At 38.3% G+C, this 23,096-nt stretch overlaps 1 protein-coding gene across 2 annotated transcripts in view; it reads left to right on the forward strand.

Moving 5' to 3' along the window:
• FAR2 (fatty acyl-CoA reductase 2) overlaps positions 1 to 23,096 on the forward strand; it is a 154,973-nt gene that overhangs the window by 37,791 nt on the left and 94,086 nt on the right. The window contains exon 1 of one of the 2 annotated variants that reach the window (XM_003926617.4): positions 17,028 to 22,464. The exons of the other annotated variant lie outside the window; for it this stretch is intronic. The gene's annotated coding sequence lies outside the window, so the exon portion shown is untranslated. Of the gene's footprint in view, positions 1 to 17,027; positions 22,465 to 23,096 lie in introns of those variants that run through there. 2 annotated transcript variants of the gene reach the window in all.

The raw sequence follows: 23,096 nt of genomic DNA on the forward strand, positions 1-23,096 counted from the left end.
CTTGCAATGACCCTAGTAAAGGTAAACGACGTCAGCCCAGTCTTAGTGGTTGAGCTGTGCCCATTAAGGAAGCCAAAGGTTATAGGTATGACTCAAGTGTCGATGTATGTTAGGAGAAATGGTAGAAGCTGAAAATGGAAATGCATGGAGGGCCAGCTCACATATGCCATAGTATATGACATAATCAGGAATTCAAATTTTATCCTGAATCACATTAACAAGGCATAAAAAGTAAAGAAATGTCAGCAGGAGAGTGGAATGAACAAATATGCCTTTTTGAAAAGATCCCACTGGCAGCAGTGTGGAGGCAAGAATGGATGCGTTTCACATAAAAGATGGCAGGCGGTTAGAGGTCTCAAGCACTTGCAGTAAGAATACGGAAGGAACACACAGGAAAAAGGTTGCCTGAGATAGATTCTCCAGACTTTATAGATTGATCTTACGTGAAGAGTAAGTGAGATGGAGATAAGCCCCTTTCATTTACTCTCAGATACTCAGTAGACATTGCTGGAAAGCATATTCAGCCAATGAGAATGGTTCTAGACTACTTGTTTGTCTGAATTATTTCTCAAGGCAATGGATAAGAACCACCCAAAGATCCAGCAGAATTGAACCAAGCAGCTTGTCAGCCTGTCTTTCATCAGGTTTTGCGTCTTGTTTCACAGTGACTTCTATTGCCTATTGAGCTTTTTCAGATTGTTGCAAATTCCTGTGAGATTTGGTACCAGGAGCCATTAAGCCAGTATATTCCAAAGGTGACACCAGAGTTTACCTGATACAAATGCTTTGCTTATCTGTGCTAAGACTGATTGAGAAAATGTTCTGAAATTTTTCAAACGCTGGCGTGTATTTAACCTGGCACAAGGCCTCAGACCCTGAGGGCCCCACCCCATGGTACCACAGGGCACATGGCTTTCCCACAATGTTCATCTGTGGCCGTCATGGATAAAATAATGGGTTGGCTTTGCTTTGGTGCCTCTGGCCCCTTTCAGGCAATCAAAAATATTTATTGACCCTAACTAAATGGAAGGCACAGTGGGACTCAATTCTCATGATTTCTGCCTCTAATTGAGGAATTAAGACACTCAGATATTTAAGGAAGGGAAAGAATTGGCTAAATGTTAAATAGGAATAAAAGAAGATAATAATATGAAATGACATAAGGCAATTCATATTATCTGCCAAAGGACTGATGTAAAGTGTAACTACCGTGGGCTTGGTGGAGAGAGACATACCTGGCATCCCAGAGTAACCCAGGCAGGCATCAGGGATGAAGTTGGATTGATATGAGCCTTGGATAGGCCAGTGCTTCTCAAGCCACCCTGGACATAGGGCCATCTGGAAAGGTTTCAAAAAATGCCAGGTAGGATGGCACCGGCCAGGCATAGAAGAGGAGTGGGAATGTCTAAAGAAGGAAATAAAGGTTTTAACAAACAAGCGTTGGTTGGCAGACCAAAAAGTTGGAAAAAGTTGGTGTGAGAGAAAAAAAGAGAGAAGGCAGAAAAGTCAGGTTGCATCTGACTTTTAAATGGTCTTGCATACCAGGCCCAGGAATTTGGAAACACTTTTGGCAATCTTTCTTCTGTTGAGGATAATGGGGTAAATTTAGCCACAACGCCTAACTTTTACAGCTGGGGAAATATCTGTTTTCCTCTGTATCACATATTTCCTCACTTCCCACTCACGCCTCCTGCTTAGAAACTTCAGTTTAACAGGAAATAAGTGTAGACACATGCTAATACTTCACCAGTTCCTCATTCTCTCAAATACAGGATCCTGGCTGATACTATGGGAATGTGATTCACAAGTACAAGTACTATGTAGAATTCCCCTCAGTAGTAGCCAGGAGGGCTCATCACTGGGGCAGCAAAGTCCCTCCAATAAGGTAAACCAGGTCACCCTGGGCTCTCATCCCATTGACAAGGACAAAGGGACTCAGCACTGTTACCTCCAGAATTATGGATGCTTTCACTACAGTTTCCATTCCCACTTGCTACTTGCTTGTTCTTGTTTCTCTGATTTTTTCTCTTTTTCCCTTTTTTGAAGGATGGACCTGGGTAAAATTATGATCATATTATGACCTATTATTGGGCTGACACAGACTGGATGGAAGGAGGCATAGATGGATGGATGGATGGATGGGTGGACAGACAGATGACAGATACAGATAGATTATTTGTGAAGAGGACTGCCTAACTAAAAGGAAATTGTACAGCTTATAGCTGGCATATTTTAAAGACTCTTTGCAGAAAAAATTCTGTTATATCTTTAAAGAAAATAAATTTCACACTACTGCCCTAAGGCAGGAACTTGAACACAGCACATTAACTGTAAGTCTCTGCTTATTAATGTAATAAGACTTATTTAGGCCAGAAAAGGTGGCTCACACCTGTAGTCCCAGCACTTTGGGAGGCCAGGGAAGGAGGATCACTTCAGTCCAGAAGCTCAAGACTAGCCTGGTCAACAGGCCCAGATCCCCATCCCTACAAAATATTTTTTTAAAGAACTATATAAAGTAATATTTCCAGTCAGTTTGTGTCTTAGTATTAAAAGAAGTGTGTTGCTTCACAATTAACTAGAAGCCCAGTATTTCCTAGCTGGGCAAAAGCTTTGAGCATGATTGCAGCATCTCTGCAGAAAAACTACATTCTAAAAGCAACGGAAATCCTCCTGCTGCACTTCTTCCTCTGTGTCGAAGTTTAAAGACCATGGGGATTCCTGGTGACCTCCACAGAATGTTTCCGTTCCTACCCTCTACTCCCACTCAGCATCACTGAACAGGCACAGGCTAGACAGGGCAGACCGCAGCTCGGACTATAGTGAGGTGGGAATTACAGCCCTTCTATCTGGTCCATTGAAAGAGGAGGCTAAGAGGCGGAAAATGTTCCCTCTTAATTTTACTGTGCAACCTTTCTTAGTAAGGTGTAGCATGCAGCTATGTAACTATCACGATTGTTATATTGTTCACTTATCATTTATATCTCAAGCATCAGATTTTACAAAAAGGTTGACTGTGGTTGGCTTCATAAGAAGTGTAATTTTGTGTTGTTCAGGTATAAGGAAGTGTTTATTAAAAATCTGGTCTTGAGCTGAGTGCCAGAGAGGAAAAAAAAAACAAAAAAACAAAACAAAACACCCCCTGTTGACCAGTCTAGCACTGGAGACAAAATTATAAAATATGAGCCAATTAGAGAGTAAGTGAATGCTAAAGTGAGAGATATTTACAACAGCTGCAGGACACGTTCTGAAAAGGAAATCATCGTGTGCACTGGAGTGTTTATCTGAAACCTAGGGTTGGACTAATGAGTGGGATTTTCTTTCTTTGTAATGCCAGGAAATGAGCGAAATCATGGGAGAAAGTTCCAATGGCAAAATGCAACGTTAGTGTGGCAAAATAGAAACGAATGTGAGGAAGGCAACTGCTTTAGGTAGATTAGTCTGATGAAGACACACAGACTACTCAGAAGGGAGACTGAGGCAAGCCAGAAGACAGGCTCAGAGGCTATTGCAGAAATTCAGGCAGGAGTAATTCAGACCTGAACTAAGCTTAAAAAGAAAAAGGACAACACAGAAAGAGCAATGAGAAGACCCATGGAGAATTTCACTGGAAGAGTCCAAGGGTCGTATAATGTTTCTGCTAAAAAGGAAGGTGAGAGAGATTGTATACTTTAATGAATAACAAAACGCTGTTCCTGGCATCAGTGTTTCTAGCAGTTACTGCCTTTATAAATGCTTTTGATTTTACAGGTGTATTCCTATGCTTAAAGTCTTCTCTCACTATCTTCTCAGGTCAATCATCAATGTTTTAATTTTGCAGTTGGACTATCTTGGGCTCCTAGTCTTCTAGAACTGAACCTGTTCAGAAAGTGATGTCTTCCTTTAGAACAGATAACATTTAATAGTTTACAAAGGTCAGGTGGTCAGGTTGGGTCAGCATTGAAAGTGGTGATTTCACCACCTCTGGCCTTGGGAATAAGTTAATGATACTCTTGAAATTCCAGTTCTGCTGGTAGAAAACGAAGGTGGGTTTGCTAGGCTAGTTTGGTAGAAATAAATAGTGTGGGCTTGCTTCCTTGCCACTAGTTTGAAAAAATATGTCATCTCTTTTTGCTACAAAGAAAGATGCCTGCACTGTGTGTGTGTGTGTGTGTGTGTGTGTGTGTGTGTGTGTGTGTAAAAGAAATAAAAGAATGTGTATAAGAAAGAATAGTGAATGCAAAAGCAGGTGAGCTGATTTTAATCTCAGCTCTGGCCCACAATACTCATTTACATACACTAAAGTTGTGACTTTGGCAATCCATTAAATTTTTTAGGGTGTCTTATGCTTTTCTTATTCATCTCATCAGCATCATAACAGTTGTTATCAGGCTGGGTAAAGTGATCCATACCTATAATCCCAGCACTTTGGGAAGCCAAGACAGGAAGATCACTTGAGCCCAGGAGTTCAACACTAGCCTGGGCAACATAAGGAGACCTCTGACTCTATTAAAAAAAATAAATAACCAGTGTGGTGGTGTGTACCTATAGTCCCAGCTACTTGGAGGCTGAGGTGGGGAGATTAATTGAGCCCCGGAAGTCAGTGCTACAGTGAGCTAGGATTGTGCTACTGTACTCCAGCCTGGGTGACAAAGTGAGACCCTCTCTCAAAATAAATAAGTTGATTAGTTATTATTTAATTAATTAAATTAATTCTATTTTGAAAAAATAGTTATTATCACAAGCTAGACTATTAAGGTTTTCTGTAAGATGCTGTAATCAAAGAAACAGAAACACAGAAGCATCATTCAAAGTCAGGAGCTTACAAGTGTCAGTTTCAAGACTGATTTCCAAGCCCAAGGTCTCTGTGCCTCCTCACACCAGAGGTGCATGTTGTCAAGTAGAGCTATGTTGGAAGTGGCTGACCATGTCTTCAGTTGCCATCAGTTTGGCCTTACTGTATGTAAAAATATGTTTATGTAAACAAACACAGTAGAGATTCTGGCAATAAGAATAGCTGAATCTTTCACAGTGACTTAGGCTTTCCCTTACATATTCATGTTTATACCAGTTGGCAGAGGACTAAGCTGGCCATTCCAAATTTGATTTTTTTTTAACTCTCATAAAACTGTATTGGCTGGGCACAGTGGTTCACGCCTGTAATCCCAGCACTTTGGGAGGCCAAGGTAGGCGAATCTTGAGGTCAGGAGTGACCAGCTCGGCCAATATGGTGAAACCTCGTCTCTACTGAAAATACAAAAATTAGCCAGGCATGGTGGCATACAGCTGTAGTCCAAGCTACCTGGGAGGGTGAGGCAGCAGAATTCCTTGAACTCCGGAGGCGGAGGTTGCAGAGAGCCGAGGTCGCTCCACTGTACTCCAGCCTGGGTGACCGAGTGAGGCTCCATCTAAAAAACAAAAACAAAAACCTGCATTATTATTCTTATAAGTGGCAGAGTCATTTACTACTTTCATGCCTTTATCCTGTGTGTGTATGTATGTATGTATGTATGTGTGTACATATATTTAGGTTTTCATGAAACTCTCTCTGTGAGGCTAATTTTCAGTCTGTCTTCTGCTGAGTTGCATTCTTCTTCTTAAGAATATCCTGTGGGCCAGGTACACTGGCTCATGTCTGTAATCCCAGATACTTGGGAGGCTGAGGTAAGAGAATCACTTGAATCTGGGAGGCTGAGGTGGTAGTGACTGAAAATCTCACCACTGCACTCCACCCTGGGCATGGAACAAGACTCTGTTTCAAAAAGAAAAAAAAAAAAGAATATCTTGAATGTCTTGTTGGTGTTCTTAAATAACTCAGTCAAAAAGACAGATAAGCTTCTTGTAACCTCTTTGTAAGACTTTTACCGAGTGCTTTACATTTAGGAATGCATATACATTATTATATTTGACTGATCATAATGTCTATCCTAGCAAGGTCAGTATATCTACAAGTTTAGAAAACTGTATTCAGAAAACTTAAGTGCCTGTCTAGTAACTGGTTGGCTCAGGGTAATAATACAGTTTTCTGCTCCTACTGTACTAATTGTGCCATCGTTAATGAGCAACTGACCCTTTAAGTTACTGAGCTGCAGTGGTGAATTACGAGAGAATTCACTACGCTGTAACTTCATAGCTATAGAAAAATCATAGCTGTAGAAAAATAGATTGAAAAACATGGTTCTATGTGAGTGGCATCTTGTTGTACCAAAATTCCTATGGTGAAGTCTTAATCCCAGTACCTCAGAATGTGACCTAATTTGGAAATAACTGTTGTTGCAGATATAATTACTTAAGCTGAGGCCATCCTAAAGCAGAGCGGACCCCTAATCTAGTATGACTGGCATTCTCATAAAAAGGGAAAATTTGATACAGAGACACACACACAGGGAGAAAACCATGTGAATAACAAAGTTTTGCTGTCATGAGCCAACAAAATACTAGAAGCTAGGAGAGAGAGGCCTGGAACAGATCCTTCCCTAGTGCCTTCAGAGGGATCATGGCTATGCCAACATGTTGATTTCAGACTTCTGGCATCCAAAATTGTGAGACCATAAGTATCTGTTGTTCCAAGCCACTGAGTTTGTGCTACTTTGCTGCAGCAGCTTTGAAAACCAATACAGTGAATAATAAATCAGTGTATACAACAAGATAATGTAAACTATCACAGGAATAGAGCAAACTTAAAATCTTTGAATGTCAGTGTTAAGATAATCAGAAAGTAAATCTTTTTATAAAATCAAACACTTTGAAAAGATAAAAAATTTCAGTGTAATCCCAAAACTGTTCTAACTTGGATCATAGATTAATAGCCTCTCGTGTTTGAAAGAAATAGCAAGGTCACCCAGCTCAGACTTCCATTGGATACTTGAGTATTTTCAGCAATGTCTTATTAGCAAAGTGGGTTTTTAGTCTCTGCTTGGATATATATGCTAATTTTAAGGCAACCCAGTCTATTTTTAGTATCTCTGATTATTAAAATAGAATTTCTTATATTAAACTAAACTGTATCTATAGTGAAACCCATTTATTATAGTTCAATTTCTTAAAGCAAAAAAGAGCAAATTGAATTCTCTTTTCATATGCATCAATCCTTTCAATATTTGCACGTCCTTCCTAAGTCATTTGTTGTTTAAACTAGCCTTTGAGTTCTTTCAACTACTACCCTTATGCCATAGGTTTTATTTTTCTTTTTAAATTTCAGGAGTTTTGTGGGTACCAGTGGTTTTGGGTTACATGGATGGGTTCCTTTGTGGTGAATTCTGTGTTTTAGTGCACCCACCTATGACATGGTTTTGAGTTTATTAAGCACTACGATTGGTATTGTTAAATGTGTTCCAGTTTATCACATCTGTTTTTGAGTGGAACATCCAAATCTTGGTTATGATTACAATCGTGCACTTTAGAATAGAATTAAGTATACCATTATTTGAGTAACTATCCTTCAGCAAGAGAAATTTAAGATTATATTGTCTTTGGGGGATGTCACACTATTCAGTAAAATTGCACTAAAATTAATTACGATTCCTTAGTTGTTTTTCTCACTAGATAAGCTACATAAGAATAAACTCTGGCTTGATCATCAAATACCATAAGATGCCTGATGCATAATAGGAGGTGAAAAGTCATCACGTGAATGAGTGAATATATGTATATACACACACATGCAGACTAAACTGTTATGTATATGTGTATATACATACACACACATACACACACTAAACTGTTAATCTCTTTTGAATTTTTAGTTTGTTTGGTTTTTGGTTGGTTAGTTTTTTTTTTTTTTTTTAAATCTCAAGGAGACAACTTCACTTGCCAAAAATCCTTTGATTATCATATACTTCCAGAAAGCAGTGATATTTCTTGTGTTTACTTCTGTCCCACATTCAGATGGTATTGAGGAAAATAGCCATTTTAAGACTTGGTTTATACCTATTCTCAACTAAGACTTGTTCTGTATTCCTGATAAGTTTTTAAAACTTCTGCTTTCTCCATCTGTAAAATGGTGTTAATATATTATGTATGGTGTATGTGAACTTAGTAGATTATGTATGCATGTGTGTATACATATTTACAGCTGACTACATCAGCTAGATTTTGACATTAATAAGAAAAGACTATATTTAGTCGTTTGTTAGTAGTTGTTATAATAACAGTGATTTATGAAAACAGTTTTCTGCCCTATATATATATATATACACACACACACACACACACACACACCATATGTAAATATATATGTGTACATGTTAAAACAACCTAAAACTATAACTTTGTGTAAACAAGGAAAGAGCATGAGCTGCATTCGATTTCCACTTTCCTAATGAATTATTCAATCTCCTAAAATGATTGAGTTGATCTCTCTTTTTTTTTTTTTTTGAGACGACGTTTCGCTCTTGTTACCCAGGCTGGAGTGCAATGGCGCGATCTCGGCTCACCGCAACCTCCGCCTCCTAGGTTCAGGCAATTCTCCTGCCTCAGCCTCCTGAGTAGCTGGGATTACAGGCACGTGCCACCATGCCCAGCTAATTTTTTGTATTTTTAGTAGAGATGGGGTTTCACCATGTTGACCAGGTTGGTCTCGATCTCTCGACCTTGTGATCCACCCGCCTCAGCCTCCCAAAGTGCTGGGATTACAGGCTTGAGCCACTGCGCCCGGCCGAGTTGATCTCTTGTGCTAGATTTTCTATATCTAAAACAAAGAAAATACTTTCTTCCCCTTGACTAACAGGGATATTAGAGGGTTGATAGAGTTTATGTATAAAGCGCTATATGACTTAGAGGTCAAGTGCTTTGGCAGCACCTTGATGGAGACAAAAACACTCTATACACCCTTAAAAAAATAAAATCAATGTTACTGACATTTTTGTAGATTAGTGGTTTTTCATAAGAATATTTTTAATCTCTTGGATTCCCAATCTGACATGCTTTGGCTCTCTTATTAGTTGCTTTACTATCAAGTTAATTTGATTATAGTCATTTTAATGAGGAAATGTTTTATGTTAGCTTCTTTTTAAATGAAACATGAATAAATCTTCAATTTTCCATTTAAATGCCAATCAAAAATTCTGAAACAAAACAAAAACAGATGGTCCAGAAGGTTTTATTTTGGTGGCAACTAATCAAACCAAATTAATCAACCAAGAATATAGTACATATAGTAATAATGAACACAGATTCAAGGAGCTTTCATTTACTGTTGGCTAGAAGACCTACTGAATTTTTCTGGTGACAGAACAATGCTAACATAATTCTTTAAAAATCTACTAATGGAAAACCGAAGTTTGTGTTGGTACATAAAATATACTAAATCATTCAAAAGACGTAGAAATGAACCATGAGCCACATATAGCCATTTGGTAACCTCTCACTACAGCAAATTAGTTAAATGGCTGTATATTTTGGTGCAATATGGAACTCCCTGCCTGAAACTGTTTAACATGGTACTTATAACCATATTTTCTATTTGCAGGGAAATTAATTTTAAATATTCTGGTCTATCACTTCCATAGTATCCTCTTGTTTTATGAACCAGAATAGAATTCATCCATATTTTTAAACTTTATATATTGATAATTTTTTTATTATTACTAATTATATCTTGGACATTTTTGTTAGCCTCATAGCAATTTCATTACTTAAGTAAACTAAAATTTCTTTAATTTCTTTTTTTTTTTGAGGCGGAGTTTCGCTCTCGTTACCCAGGCTGCAGGCTGGAGTGCAATGGCGCGATCTCGGCTCACCGCAACCTCCGCCTCCTGGGTTCAGGCAATTCTCCTGCCTCAGCCTCCTGAGTAGCTGGGATTACAGGCACACGCCACCATGCCCAGCTGATTTTTTGTATTTTTAGTAGAGACGGGGTTTCACCATGTCGACCAGGATGGTCTCGAACTCTCGACCTCGTGATCCACCCGCCTCGGCCTCCCAAAGTGCTGGGATTACAGGCTTGAGCCACCGCGCCCGGCGCAAATTTCTTTAATTTCTACTATCATATATTTGTTTCTCGTTTTTTCCCCGTTATAAGCAATGCAGTGATGAACAAGGACAAACTTTTATTAAAGAAAATGGAAAATTATGGAGCATGGGGCCAGCCTTCAGATATCCTGGGAAGTGGAGAAAGAAGGGAAAAAATTGAGTGAAGCCTTACAAGTATAATCCTGAATAAAAGTGGGTGCCAAGAAAGGAGAGCAAATATCAAAGATCTACTTTACCTGCCATTTCAGTCCTTTCCAGAACTATCTTTCCATGCATTGAGAAGTTGTCCCTGACTGTAACAGAAACCTAAAGAACTATCAACAAGACTTCACTTGATCTGAGTTGAAAATATATTTTACATACAGATCTATGGTTGACATATTTTCTGTTTGTATTAATGATATCTTGGTTAACCACTTAAAAAATATACATAGTAGTTAGAGGCCAGATGTGGTGACACATGCCTGTAGTCCTAGCTACTCAGGAGCCTGGGGTGGCAGGATCAGATGAGCCCAGCAGTTCGAGGTCACAGTGAGTTATGATCATGCCACTGCACTCCAGCTTTGGTGACAGGTAGAGATCCTGTCTATAAAAATTAAAATATAGTAGTTAGACAGTCTAGATCAGTTGTGGTGGTTCACATCTGTAATCCCAGCACTTTGGGAAGCCAAATCACATAGATCACTTGAGGTCAGAAGTTCGAGACCAGCCTGGCCAACATGGTGAAACCCAGTCTCTACTGAAAATACAAAAATTAGCCCGGCATAGTGGCATGTGCCTGTAGTCCCAGCTATTTGGGAGGCTGAGGCAGTACAATTGCTTGAACCCAGGAGGGGTAGGTCGCAGTGAGCCGAGATCACACCATTGCACTCCAGCCTGAGCAACAGAGTGAGACTCTGTCTCAAAAAAAAAGAAAGAAAGAAAGAAAGAAAGAAAGAAAGAAAGAAATTCTCAAAGTATATTCAGAAATATTTCATCCTATGTAATGAGAATAAATACATATTCTTCGAGCTACTACCAGTAAAAGTATATGACTCTAATCCTGAGACAACTTAAGGCAAATACATAAAAATCTAGCTTCTACTTCATCTCTGCCTTAAAATTAAAATGAATGTGTTCTTTTAGAAAAATAACTTGCTAAATCTACTGACCCATTTCTTGTCTTTATTCTTTCTAACTATCCTATTCCATTTACCACTAATCGTTATCTCTCCTTGGTAGTTCCACTCCATGATTATGACCTCCATCCTTGGTTTAACTTTTACTTCTCTTAACTGCTCTTCTCTGTCCCATTTTAAATCTTCTATACTTAAGATAACTCGGAATGCTATCTTTTATCTCCTTTTCTTATGTTTTCTTTTTCTGTCACTTGGCAAAATCATCCATAATTTGTATTCTATTCCATATATAGATGACCCCTAAATTTGTGTCCAGACTTGAATTCTTGCCAGATCTCCTGAGTTTCCATCATCTCCTGAAATTGCCCTCCTATGTTCCCAGCCAATACTGCAAACTTGGGATATCCAAATCTTATTCATCCTTTTCCCTTATAAAATGGCATCACCAAGTTTTATCACCTAAACTTCTTTTTAACTACTTCTTTCTCCATAATTTTTATCAGTTGGTATAGTCTCATGGTTAGCAGAATGTTTTTGCAGGAGCCAAACTTGGGTTTGAATTGTCCTGCTATTAATAGCTGAATGCCCTTGGCATGTTTCTTAACTTCATGGGCTTATATAAATCAAGATAATATGTGTAAAATATTTAGCTGAGTAACTTGCGCAAAATAAGGGCTAGATAAATAATTATTATCCTTTTCCCTTTGTAGTGCCAATCATCCCTTCTTCATTCCACTAACAGTCACAGGTTAGGTTTTGTTGTCTCTTGTCTAAAAATTACAATAGCATAATAATTGGTTTTTCCTCCTTTAAACTCCCTTCCCATATACAGTGTATATTTCATCAAATTTATCCCTACACCATATCTCTGCCTTATAAGTCTCCTATTCAGAAGCATTTGGTGTCTCATCATTTCCTCCTTCAAAGTGACAAAGTTCAGATTCCTTAGCAGGTGTTTTGTTGTAGCAACAAGCAACAGATGAGTATGACTCTAATAATAGCCCCTACTGGAATAAAATTACTATGGGTAAAACCTACAGCAATTCACTGCAGAAACTACAGAGTCCATAGACCATTAATAGAAACACAAAATGAGGGCACATATGAGCAGTGAATCACAAATGCCCCTGCCATATGTGACTACAATCAAATTATGTCTATCTGTAACTGATGTCCAACTTCTTCTTCTTGCCCTACCCACTTAGATGCCTTCTACACAGTGTGTGCTACAGTCAACCTAAACCATCTCCATCCTTTATGCTTTGACCTCCTTTAGGTAAACTTCCCTTCAAATGAATTTACCCAGTTTCATTCAACCCCAAAGAGGCAAACTTTGTGGCAGTTAATAGTAGGAATCTGATTAGAATCAATAGCTTGTATAAGAAAACATCAGAGAGCTTTGGATTAATAATAAACATAATCTGAAGTTCCACTCCAGAGTTACCTCAAATCCACACCCCCGAGTTTCTTCTATATTGTCTTCAAAAATGCCATCACAGTTGAACACACTTGCAAATTTAAGCACATTTCTTCATTCAAGTCATAAATTGTCATTTAATTTGTCAGCCTGTCTTTCAAGAAGCTTTTAGCTTGGATACATTATTCTAATAATACTGGAAGAATATTGCTCTTCTGATTTGCTTAGTGATTTTATGCATGGTATTTTAGAATACCATTTGTTGATTAAATGTTGATGCAATATTTTTCCTAACCAGACTTCAAGCATAAAAAGTAAGCCTAACTAGGAATATATTATACACTATAAATGGGGAGAAAAAATTACTCACTCATTTCTTCATGTTTGTTGCCTACCATGTGCCAGGGAATGCCCTAATTGCTGGAAACAGAAGTAATGAGACAGATGATGTTTCTGCCTTCATGAAACTTGCATTTATTTAGGGAAAGCTAGTCTAGCAAACAAATGAGAACACGAACATAGAACATGAGAACATGAACATGAATAAGAACATGAACATGGGGCCAGGCATGGTGGCTCATGCCTGTAATCCCAGCACTTTGGGAGGCTGAGGCAGGTGGATCACCTGAGGTCAGGAGTTCAAGACCAGCCTGGCCAACACAGTGAAACCCCATCTCTACTAAAAATACAAAAATTAGCCAGGCATGGATATGTGTGCCTGTAATCCCAGCTACTCAAGAGACTGAGGCAGAAGAATGGCTTGAACCAGGGAGGCAGAGGTTGCAGTGAGCCAAGATTGCACCATTGCATTCCAGCCCGGGAGACAGATAATAATTTAAAAAGAACATGAACATAGGCAATATGACTGATGATGACAGGCAAAGACAGAGAACTAGACTAGTGAGTAGCTAGAGAAAGTCACTCTTGAGAAATGGAAATTTTGAGCTGAGACCAGAATGTAATAAAAAAAGCAGTCATGCTAAGATCCAGTGCAAGAGTATAACATTCAAAGAAGAGAGAGTGTAAAACCTCTGAGGCAGAAATGAGTATGGCATGTTCAATAATCAGAAAAATTATTAAAGGACCTGCAGTGTACTCATGAGAGAGAAATGGATATGTGATGAGAGCCAGCTCATATAGGATCTTGACATACAATGAAGAGTTTAAATTTTGTTAATAAAGATAGATACATCCTTCCAAGCTAAATATGAAGACCATAGTATATAAAGCTTTATTACACTTAAAAAACAAGAAACTTCATACTTTTTTATGTCCATCAAAGAGGTAGAAACAGAGAAAGGGAAAGAAAAATAGAAGATGTAGAAATGTTTGTAAGCAGATGAGGGAATGAGCTTAAGGCGTATATTGATGTTATATCTGGTCTGTTGCTTTGGCTAAGCTCCCATAGACACAAACCTCTTTCATTTGTACATTATTTTTGACATGGAAACTGATCAAATAATTAAGAAATGTATCTGTCAAAGAAAGAAAAATCTCACTTTCTTGGAAACAGTAATTTAGATGTCAGAAAAAAATCAAATCTGCTATCGATGTACATTTTTGGGTAAATTCAGTGTCTTAGTTTTGAAGATGTCTATAATGTCTTCATATTAATAAAATCTTTAACTTTGAGGTACTTACCATTAAATATATTAGAATCCAAACCACAAATTCTATTTTGGTTCCACTGTCACCAAGTCCTAGCTCAAATACACTGTGGTTATCGTTTATAACTAAAATGAATATATCAATATATAAACAAAAAATAGTCATTAAATGGAATGAATATGCGATATGCCCAGATTACTTTCAAAAGATTATAAGAATGAGTTCCCTTACCCTTGTTGAGCTTGAGCTCCAGAAGAGTTTTAAATATATAACCACAGCCCTGTTAGTCCTCCTCCTCCTCCTAGCGTTCACCCTTTTGCATCCTCATAGACAAGGTAACTCTACCTCAGCTCTCTGGGCTGAGTTGTGCTCCCCAAATTGTACCACAGGCCGAAGTAAACTTATATCCCTCACTGATTCCTTTGCCCTTCTGATTAAGCAAGATATTACCCAGATCTTCAGCTGGTCTCTGAAACCTCACAGGACTGCAACAATTTCCAGAGTGTTAGGAGGCACCTTAAATTAATCTAGAAACTGTTGTCTTCTGACACCTACCTCCAGGGTAATTTTCTTCAGGGAAGCCTTTTTAGAAAGCCCTGTCCTTCAGCAATCTTATTTACAAGGTTCTACCCAATGACTGCTCTGTTTCACTGGTATCTTCAATGATCCTGCCCAATACTGTTAGGTTTTTATGTTACCAATAGTTTCCTCCCCCTTGGTTGTTTCCGTTTAGGGCTGTGGTCACACGCAGTTCATGGAATTGATGGAGATCTTGGGTTCACTGACTCTGGGAATCTCTTATTGCTCTCATGTGTACAGAAGATGCTACCATGAGATAAGGATCTCTGTCACTTTAAACCTGATTTAGAAAGGGAAACTTTTACCAAGTTTTACATTTGAGCTCCCACCAATTATAAGACCTTTCAAACCTCCTAACCCCATCACCTGCAATTTATGCCTTCATGTCATAACAACCTGCAGCAAATTAGAAACAGCTGAAAAAAAAAAAAAAAAGGCTGCTGTTAGCCTTTTCAAGAGTTTTCTTTTTCTTTCTGACACCCCACAATATATAGCATTTTGAGTTAATTTCAGGCATTTCAATATTTTAGACTTCCAAAAATATACCAAAGTATAAGTCCAGCATTTTGCTTCCATAATTTCAAATTATTACACTTTTTATTTCATGTAGGAGAAACTAGATTTTATTAACAGGGCCCACAAAGCACTTTGGTGTACAATGGTAGATTTGTGCTCAGATATTCACAGTACTTTGCAAAAGAAACTGAACAAATAACAATAACACAACACCAGAGCTATCTGTCAAAAGGAAAGGCTGTCTAATTGCTGGCATTTAAAGATTAAAAGAAAATGACACATTTAAAAAAAAATTGGCTCTTTAGTACGACCTAACCTTACTAGGCACATGGTTAGAATGTAGGAGATTGGGATATTCTGACTAGAATATAGGAAAAATAGATATAAGTTATCATACTTTTTTTAAAGTTCAAAAAACTACAAATAAAAATGGTCCAAAGAAATGAAAATTTAGACAAGGAGAAGCCCTTTCTAGATGGGTGAATGCTGGAGGCCCCTTTCCTGGAGGCATCTGCTCAATCTGGGCATGGGAAGGTGGAGAATCTGGCTTAAGACCCTTCTGAAGAAAAGAGAAACAAGTAGAACATTAACTAAGCATGTTAGCTGGTATGACAGATTGCAACAATAAAAACTTAATCCAAAAAATAAAGCTGATTCTTCCTAGCTGCTGATTTCCCCCGTGGGACTTCGGCTGAGTTCCCAGAAGAAGCAGTACAGGAAGCTGGAGGTGGGGTTAGAAAGGCAGAGAGAGATTTCCACTAACTCACGGTGCTTAAAACCCAAAGTCATGCTAAAAGAAAAAGTCTATAATACACACAGGACATATCTCATCCTAAAGATATTCAAAATCAGATGTGAGCTGGAACTTACCAAAATTTAAATTCAGCCTCAATCCAACTCAGTTCCTGATTGGATTGAAGTAATTAAACACTCTCTAGCTATCTAACAGAGGAAGCAATATGCCTCTCTGGAGAAAACTATATTTACTCTCCTTTTTATGGTTTTTTAAAATACGGTGTTCCAGTGTAAAATAAATAATTATTAGACAGGAAACTGTGACCCATAGTCAAGGGAAAAAAACTAGTTAATAGAAATAGCACATAGAGGACACAAATGTTGGAATTCACAGGAGAGCTCTTTAAAATAACTACTGCAAACATGTCAAAGAAATTCATGGAAAAGAAACATAAAATGAATGAAGAGATGTAGAGTTCCAAAAAGAAATGGAATACTGAAGAGGAAGACAAAGGAGAGGAGGAGGAGGGGGACGAATAAATAATAAAGAAAATGATACTGTAGAACTGAATGATAAATATCCAAAATTAAGATGGGCTTGATTATATAATAGTCACAGAAGAGAAAAAGAATCTGTGAACTCGAAGATATATTGATCCCAACTGAAGCAAGAATAAAAGAAAGGAATGAAAGCTAAAAACTGAACAGGGAATGAAAAAGCACATGGACAATCTCAAACAGTCAAATATATGTGTAACTGAAGTTCCAGAAAGAGAGGAAAAAGAATAGGGCAGAAGAAATATTTGAAAAAGATATCACTTTTACAAATTTCATTTTTAAAATGTTAACTCACGTGGTAAAACATCTTAGGTTATGCCAGGCAAGTTGAACACAAAGAAAATAACACCTAAAAATGACCATAAAACAAAAATACAGATAAAAATCTTAAAAGCAGCTAGAAGGGGGAAAAGTTATATTTAGAAAAAGCACAGTGAGCATAACGTCTTACTTCTCCTCAGAAACCATGAAAATCACGAGATAACAAAATGGTATATTTTAAATGCTGAAAATATAAACCTTCCATGTTAGATTTTTTTTTTTTTTTTTTTTTTTTTGAGATAGTGTCTTACTCTGTCACTCAGGCTGGAGTGTAGTGATGCCATCTCAGCTCAGTACAGCCTCTGCCTGGGCTCAAGCAGTCCTCTTGCCTCAGCCTCTTAAGTAGCTGGAACTACAAGCAAATGCCACCTTGCCCAGCTAATTTTCATATTTTTGATAGAGACAGGGTTTCACCATGTTGCCCAGGCTGGTCTCAAAGTCCTGGGCTTAAGTGATCCACCACCTTAGCCTCCCAAAGTGCTGGAATTACAAGTATGAGCCACTGTGCCCAGCCCATGTTAGAATTCTATACCCCAGGTAGGTGTTGTTATTACCTACCTCACAGTGTTTATTTATAGGAAGATCAAATGGTGAATACTGTAAAGCACTTGGATCAGTACCTGGCCCACAGTAAACACTAAAGTAATGTTCAGTACATAAAATAAAAACAACTCTGCTGCTGGGATTGTAAATTGCTATAATCTCTTTTGGGGAAAAGAATACCTGAAGCAAATGGAACAATATCATCGTGTAACATAGATGGCATTTATTTTCTTCATACTTTTCTACAAACAGGAACTTTCAATATTATTAAAGCAGTACAGTCAATATTATTAAAGCAGTACAGTCTGATAGAAGGCACACTCCACGAGAACAGGGACTTTGCTTAGTTCACTGCTGTACGTCAGCACCTAGACCAGTACCTGGGACTCTGTAAATTAGTTCACACCATGGATATGAGAAAACCTTCTGATAATAATTTATAGTAAATGTGTTTTAACTCTGAGTAGACAAAAAAGAAAAAGAGAAGGAACAATTTAAATTTAGATATATTTAAATCCTAAAAAACTGAAACTGGCTTGTTTGCATACATGTAAGTCATTCTGCCAATGCCTGTATCTTGATGCAGACATCAGCTCTTTCACTTCCAGAAGACCCCCAAAGGAGGAAAGTGATAGCATCAGTTTTCCTTTATCCTAAAAGCTATAGTGTTTCTTTTTCTTTTTTTGAGATGGAGTCTCACTGTGTCACCAGGCTGGAGTGCAGTGGTGTGATCTCAGCAACAGAACCACTGCAACCTCCGACTCCCCAATTCAAGCGATTTTCCTGCCTCAGCCTTCTGAGTACCTAGAATGACAGGCATGCGCCACCAAGCCCAGCTAATTTTTGTATTTTTAGTGGAGACAGAGCTTCACCGTGTTGGCCAGAATGGTCTTGATCTCCTGACCTTGTGATCCACCCGCCTCGGCCTCCCAAAGTGCTGGAATTACAGGCGTGAGCCAGCACACCTGGCCGTTAGAGTGTTTCTCATAATTCAGATAAAGAAAACTTTTCTTTCCCTTTTTGAGGTTGAAAAATTGAATGAAAAATAAAAGCATTCAAGCCAGAATTAGAAACCCAGAATCTGAAGTGTTTTGGAGCCAATCTTTTATTATGGTACTTAAAATCAAGGATTTGATTTTATTTTGTATTTGATTACTCATTACAAATCAAGGAATTTTAGAATTGGTAGGGTACTTAGATAATATCATCCCTGCACATTACAAATGCTCCAGTTGAGTCCTGGCAGTAGTCATAGTACTAATTAGAAACAGAGCTGGCAGTAGAACCCAGGGCTTTTCTTTGACATTCAAGGTTAATTTTCAATGGACTCTGGCTTTGTCAGTTTTTCTCTAAGACCTCTTTCACTTCCTCCATCCAGACCCTTTCTTGTTTACGTTTTCCCTGCTGATGAATGTCAGATATAGATTTAGAGCATCACTCACTCAAAACTCTCTTGGGAGTACAGTGCAAGACTTAGTCTAGCTTTTTTCCCATAAATCAAAAGGTATAGGTAGCCTATGGGTAAATGTCTTTGAGCATACAGGAACGATTTTAATTTGCAGTAATCCTAAAGAAAGGTGGAATTTGTGGTCATAAATGACTTGCTACATTTCTCTATTAATTTAATGGACGAGTATGCAGAAATCTGCAATTTGGACTTTAAAACCAAGGCCTTTTTACTATTCATACTTCAAGAAAATGGGGCGGTTACTTATTTAAAAAGTAAATGACAAAAAGTTGTTTATGATATTTAGTGTAAATGCCCACTTCTTTCTCCATTTATCAACATTTTCTCTCGTTGTTAGCAGTGTAATATCCCAGTCACATGGCACGGAAGTATGTTACCAGCGGGAAATCCATATGAGTCCGCAGCAACCTCAGTTCTTGCCTCCTCAGAAGAAGGAATTTGTCCAAGGGACAAAAGGCAGAGTGAGAGATGGAGGCAAGTTTTAGAGTAGGAGTGAAAGTTTACTTAAAAAGCTTTAGAACAGGCACCAAAGAAAGTAAAGTATACTTGGAAGAGGGACAAACAGGCGACTTGAGAGATCAAGTGCATGGTTTGACCTTTGACATAGGGTTTTATATGTTGGCATACTTCTGGGATCTTGTGTCTCTTCTCCCCAATTCTTCCTTGGAGCAGGCTGTCCGCATGCACATTCGGCTGCCAGCACTTGGGAGGGGCCACATGAGCAGTGTATTTACTGCATTTGTACATATGCTCGCTTGAGGCCTAATGTGAGCATGCGTACAACTCCAGTAACTGGTAACACTCCCTTACCGGTAGTACGTTCCTGTAAGGTCATATACCAGTAAACTCTGCTGCTTCGCCTCTTAGTGCGCATGCTCGAGCCCACTCGCCCAACTCCAGAGATCTTATCTGGAAGCTAATCACCAGTTTCAGGTTTTTCTATCTATTGGGAGACTGTCTTTCCCTGGCCAATTATGGCCAATTATTATTTTAGAGGAAGTGTAATAACCACCTGATCATCACCTGATGGTTGCCTGACATTTCTGATGGGGGTGGGGAGCCCTCTCCTGCCCTGCTCATGCCTGACTAGCTACCTACTGTAACCTCTTCCCTGTCTCCTAGTTAGGGTTTCTGGAATCTGACTGATATATTCAGAAAACTAAACGATTGTTTTCAATTGGAAAAATGCAAATATCATAACTATTAATTCCTTCTTCTAGTACACATATATTCAAGCTGAATGAAATTTAACTACCTTAAATACCCCATCTATTCAGTTTCTTTTTTGTCTTTCCAGTTTGTCAAATTATTTTAGATACTTTATTTCCTGCTAAATGGTCTATCTCAAAGCCAGTTTTCTCCCACCATTTAACCTGCAGCCAGGCATGATGCTATGTGCCTAAGAATGATATATCATTATTATTACCACCAATTTTAGAAAATGAGCTTTCTTTAGGGTCATCCTGAGTTGACTTTAAACCTTACATTTTTAATGGGCGTACAATTACAGATGAATTGCTTCAAATTTTTCAAACTTGCTGAGTTTTTTGTTTTGTTTTGTTTTGACAGAGTCTCACTCTGTTGCCCAGGCTGGAGTGCAGTGGCAATATCTTGGCTCACTGCAACTTCTGACTCCTGAGTTCAAGCAATTCTCCTGCCTCAGCCTCCCAAGTAGCTGGGATTACAGGTGCCCACCACCATGCCTGGCAATTTTTTTTTTTTGTATTTTTAGTAGAGACCAGTTTTACCATGTTGGCGAGGCTGGTTTCAAACTCCTGACCTCAACTGATCCACCCAAAGTGCTAGGACTACAGGTGTGAGTCACTGCCTTGACCTCCCAAAGTGCTAGGATTACAGGTGTGGGTCACTGCACCTTGTCCAAACTTGCTTTTATGATTGACCACTATTCACATTAATCATCCACTATCACAAGAAAATCTGTCTCTGAGCATTACATCCTCTTCCAATCTATTTGAACTTGTCCCCATTGCCTTTTGTAGAGACTTACTCATGTTTCAATCATAGTGATATTTCATTGTTTTGATTGTTAAAGAGAAATTATTCAAACACATTTTTTAAATGACAAAGATTTTATTCAAGACTATTGCAATAGGGGTCAAGACTGTTGCAGTAGGGACAGAGGGTGAATTCAACTCCAAATACAATAGGGACAAGCAGGGATTTAGAGTAAGAGAGAAGATGGACAGTTACTAAGAGGAACTTGCTTAAGGTATCAAGGAAGAGGGTGGGAGGAGAGGAATTCTCCTCACTCTTGATATCTAGAGTGATATTTTACCTGTTTCTTTTTTTTTTTTTTTTAATCTGGTTCTCCATGGGACCCCTTGATATCACTCTAGATATCTATCAAGAGTGAGGAGAATTCTCAGTAAACTGGCTTAACAGGATTCTTTGCTAAAGTGAGGCTCAGGAGTCAATTTCAAGGCTTAGTTCAGAAGAGGGCTCTGAGGAGCCTCTAAGGTTTGGTCAAAGAGGAGGTCTTTGTCACCTTAATCTTCCAAATTTGAATTCATCCACTAATAAGGACCAATTTAGAATGTTAGATGTACTTTACAAGTTATTTTCTAGACCTGGAAAATAAGCTCCATCATAACTCATAATGACATTATAGGTAACTGACGCCAGCTTTCTTCATAAGAACAAAATTATCTAGCAGAATTGCACACACATGACAATTTGGTCCAAATGAATTCTAGGAAATTTGATTAAACTCAGAGGATAATGAAAATATTTGTACTATTTATATTGTGCTTAATATTTGCCATGTACTGCCCTGAATCATTTACATAGTTTAATCTATTTAGTCCTTCCAACAGTCTATTCGGCGGTACTACCAACATTCTATAGGGAAGTACTATTACTATCGCCCTCCTAGGATTACAGACAGAGAAACTGAGCCACATAGCAGTTTCAAAGCTTGTCTGAAGTTACTCAATTATAATATATCAAGTTCGTGATTGGAACCTAGCACTATAAATTTTGAGATGATGTGTTTACTACAGTGCCTTCCTACTTCTACAAATCTTTTCCTTTCTTTCTCTGAGCAAACACATAAAACTCTGAAGTAAATAGAGGAAGTGGGATGACATTCATTTGTGGGAGTCTGTGTACTGTGTCATATTCTTCACCTTCAGAGCTTTTAATGTCTAAAACATAGTGCAGTGTTTAGCAGGTCATCACTAATTTTTGTTGTTGGATAAATGGCTGATCGAATGAATTAACAAAAGGACTCCATACTCTATTTCTGATCACCAAAGAGATGAGGAAATTACGTTTCTCAAACTCTGGCATGCTGAGGGCTGCAATGGCAACATTTTAGGACTAGAAGGCATTACTTGCATTTCACAATACGAAGATGATTGCGTTTGTCCATGGGACGCTCAGCCCACAGAGTCTTTCAATTCAGCTTGGGGTGAGCTAGACTTCAGGCATGAGGATATAATAGTGTGATTAACCTTTCTTCTGAAGGTTCTAGAGCTCTCCTGATAAAAAGCTGTTGGTCTTGGGATCCTGTGAGAGCCCCTCTCATCGCTCTTTAGAAGTAATTTAGATTTTTCTGCCACATATTCTTCTCTGCTCGTATTCCTACCTTCTGGTCATAGAGAAACCTGAAACCAGAGAAATTAGACAAAAAGGTAAGAGAAAACCAAGCAACGAATGCAGTCTTAGCTGTTGCTAACGTTATTCATAGGAGTGACAAACCGAATGAATCTTAGAGTGAGAGACTGGTCTTTTTTTCTTCATTTACGCTTTGCCTCAGTCTGCACCATAGCTCAGCAGAACTCATTTATCCTAAGAAATCGATGACTAATTTTCTGTGAAGTAGAATCAAGAAATCTGCAATGTTCCATGCTGGTTAAAAATAAGTACTGGGTTCACCTTGTGCTGTGAAGTTCAAACCAAATAACTGTTGCAAGTTATTTAAGTATTTGAATGAAGAAAAACTGACAAAGTTCACTGTGACTGCATGAAATAAGATGCTGAACTTTTTGGGGTTGAGGAGGTTGGAAGGACAGGTGGAGGAAGATAATTGTTTCTAGTCTCTGAAATTCAATTCTGTTGTGAGTTTGTTATCACCAAGTGTCACTTTGGCACACCTGGTGCGTATTTATAGTCTAAGGGTTTTCATATAGGATTCAAACATAGGTTAAAGTAGCAGGGAACTTGAGAGCTTCAGGGAAGAATATATTTTAATTGCATTTGATCATTTTATTGAATTTGCCTAGAAAAATCAATTAAAACACAAAACTTAATTTTTATACTTACA

This window comes from Saimiri boliviensis, chromosome 7, assembly GCF_048565385.1.
Source record: "Saimiri boliviensis isolate mSaiBol1 chromosome 7, mSaiBol1.pri, whole genome shotgun sequence".
Classification (NCBI taxonomy): Eukaryota; Metazoa; Chordata; class Mammalia; order Primates; family Cebidae; genus Saimiri; species Saimiri boliviensis.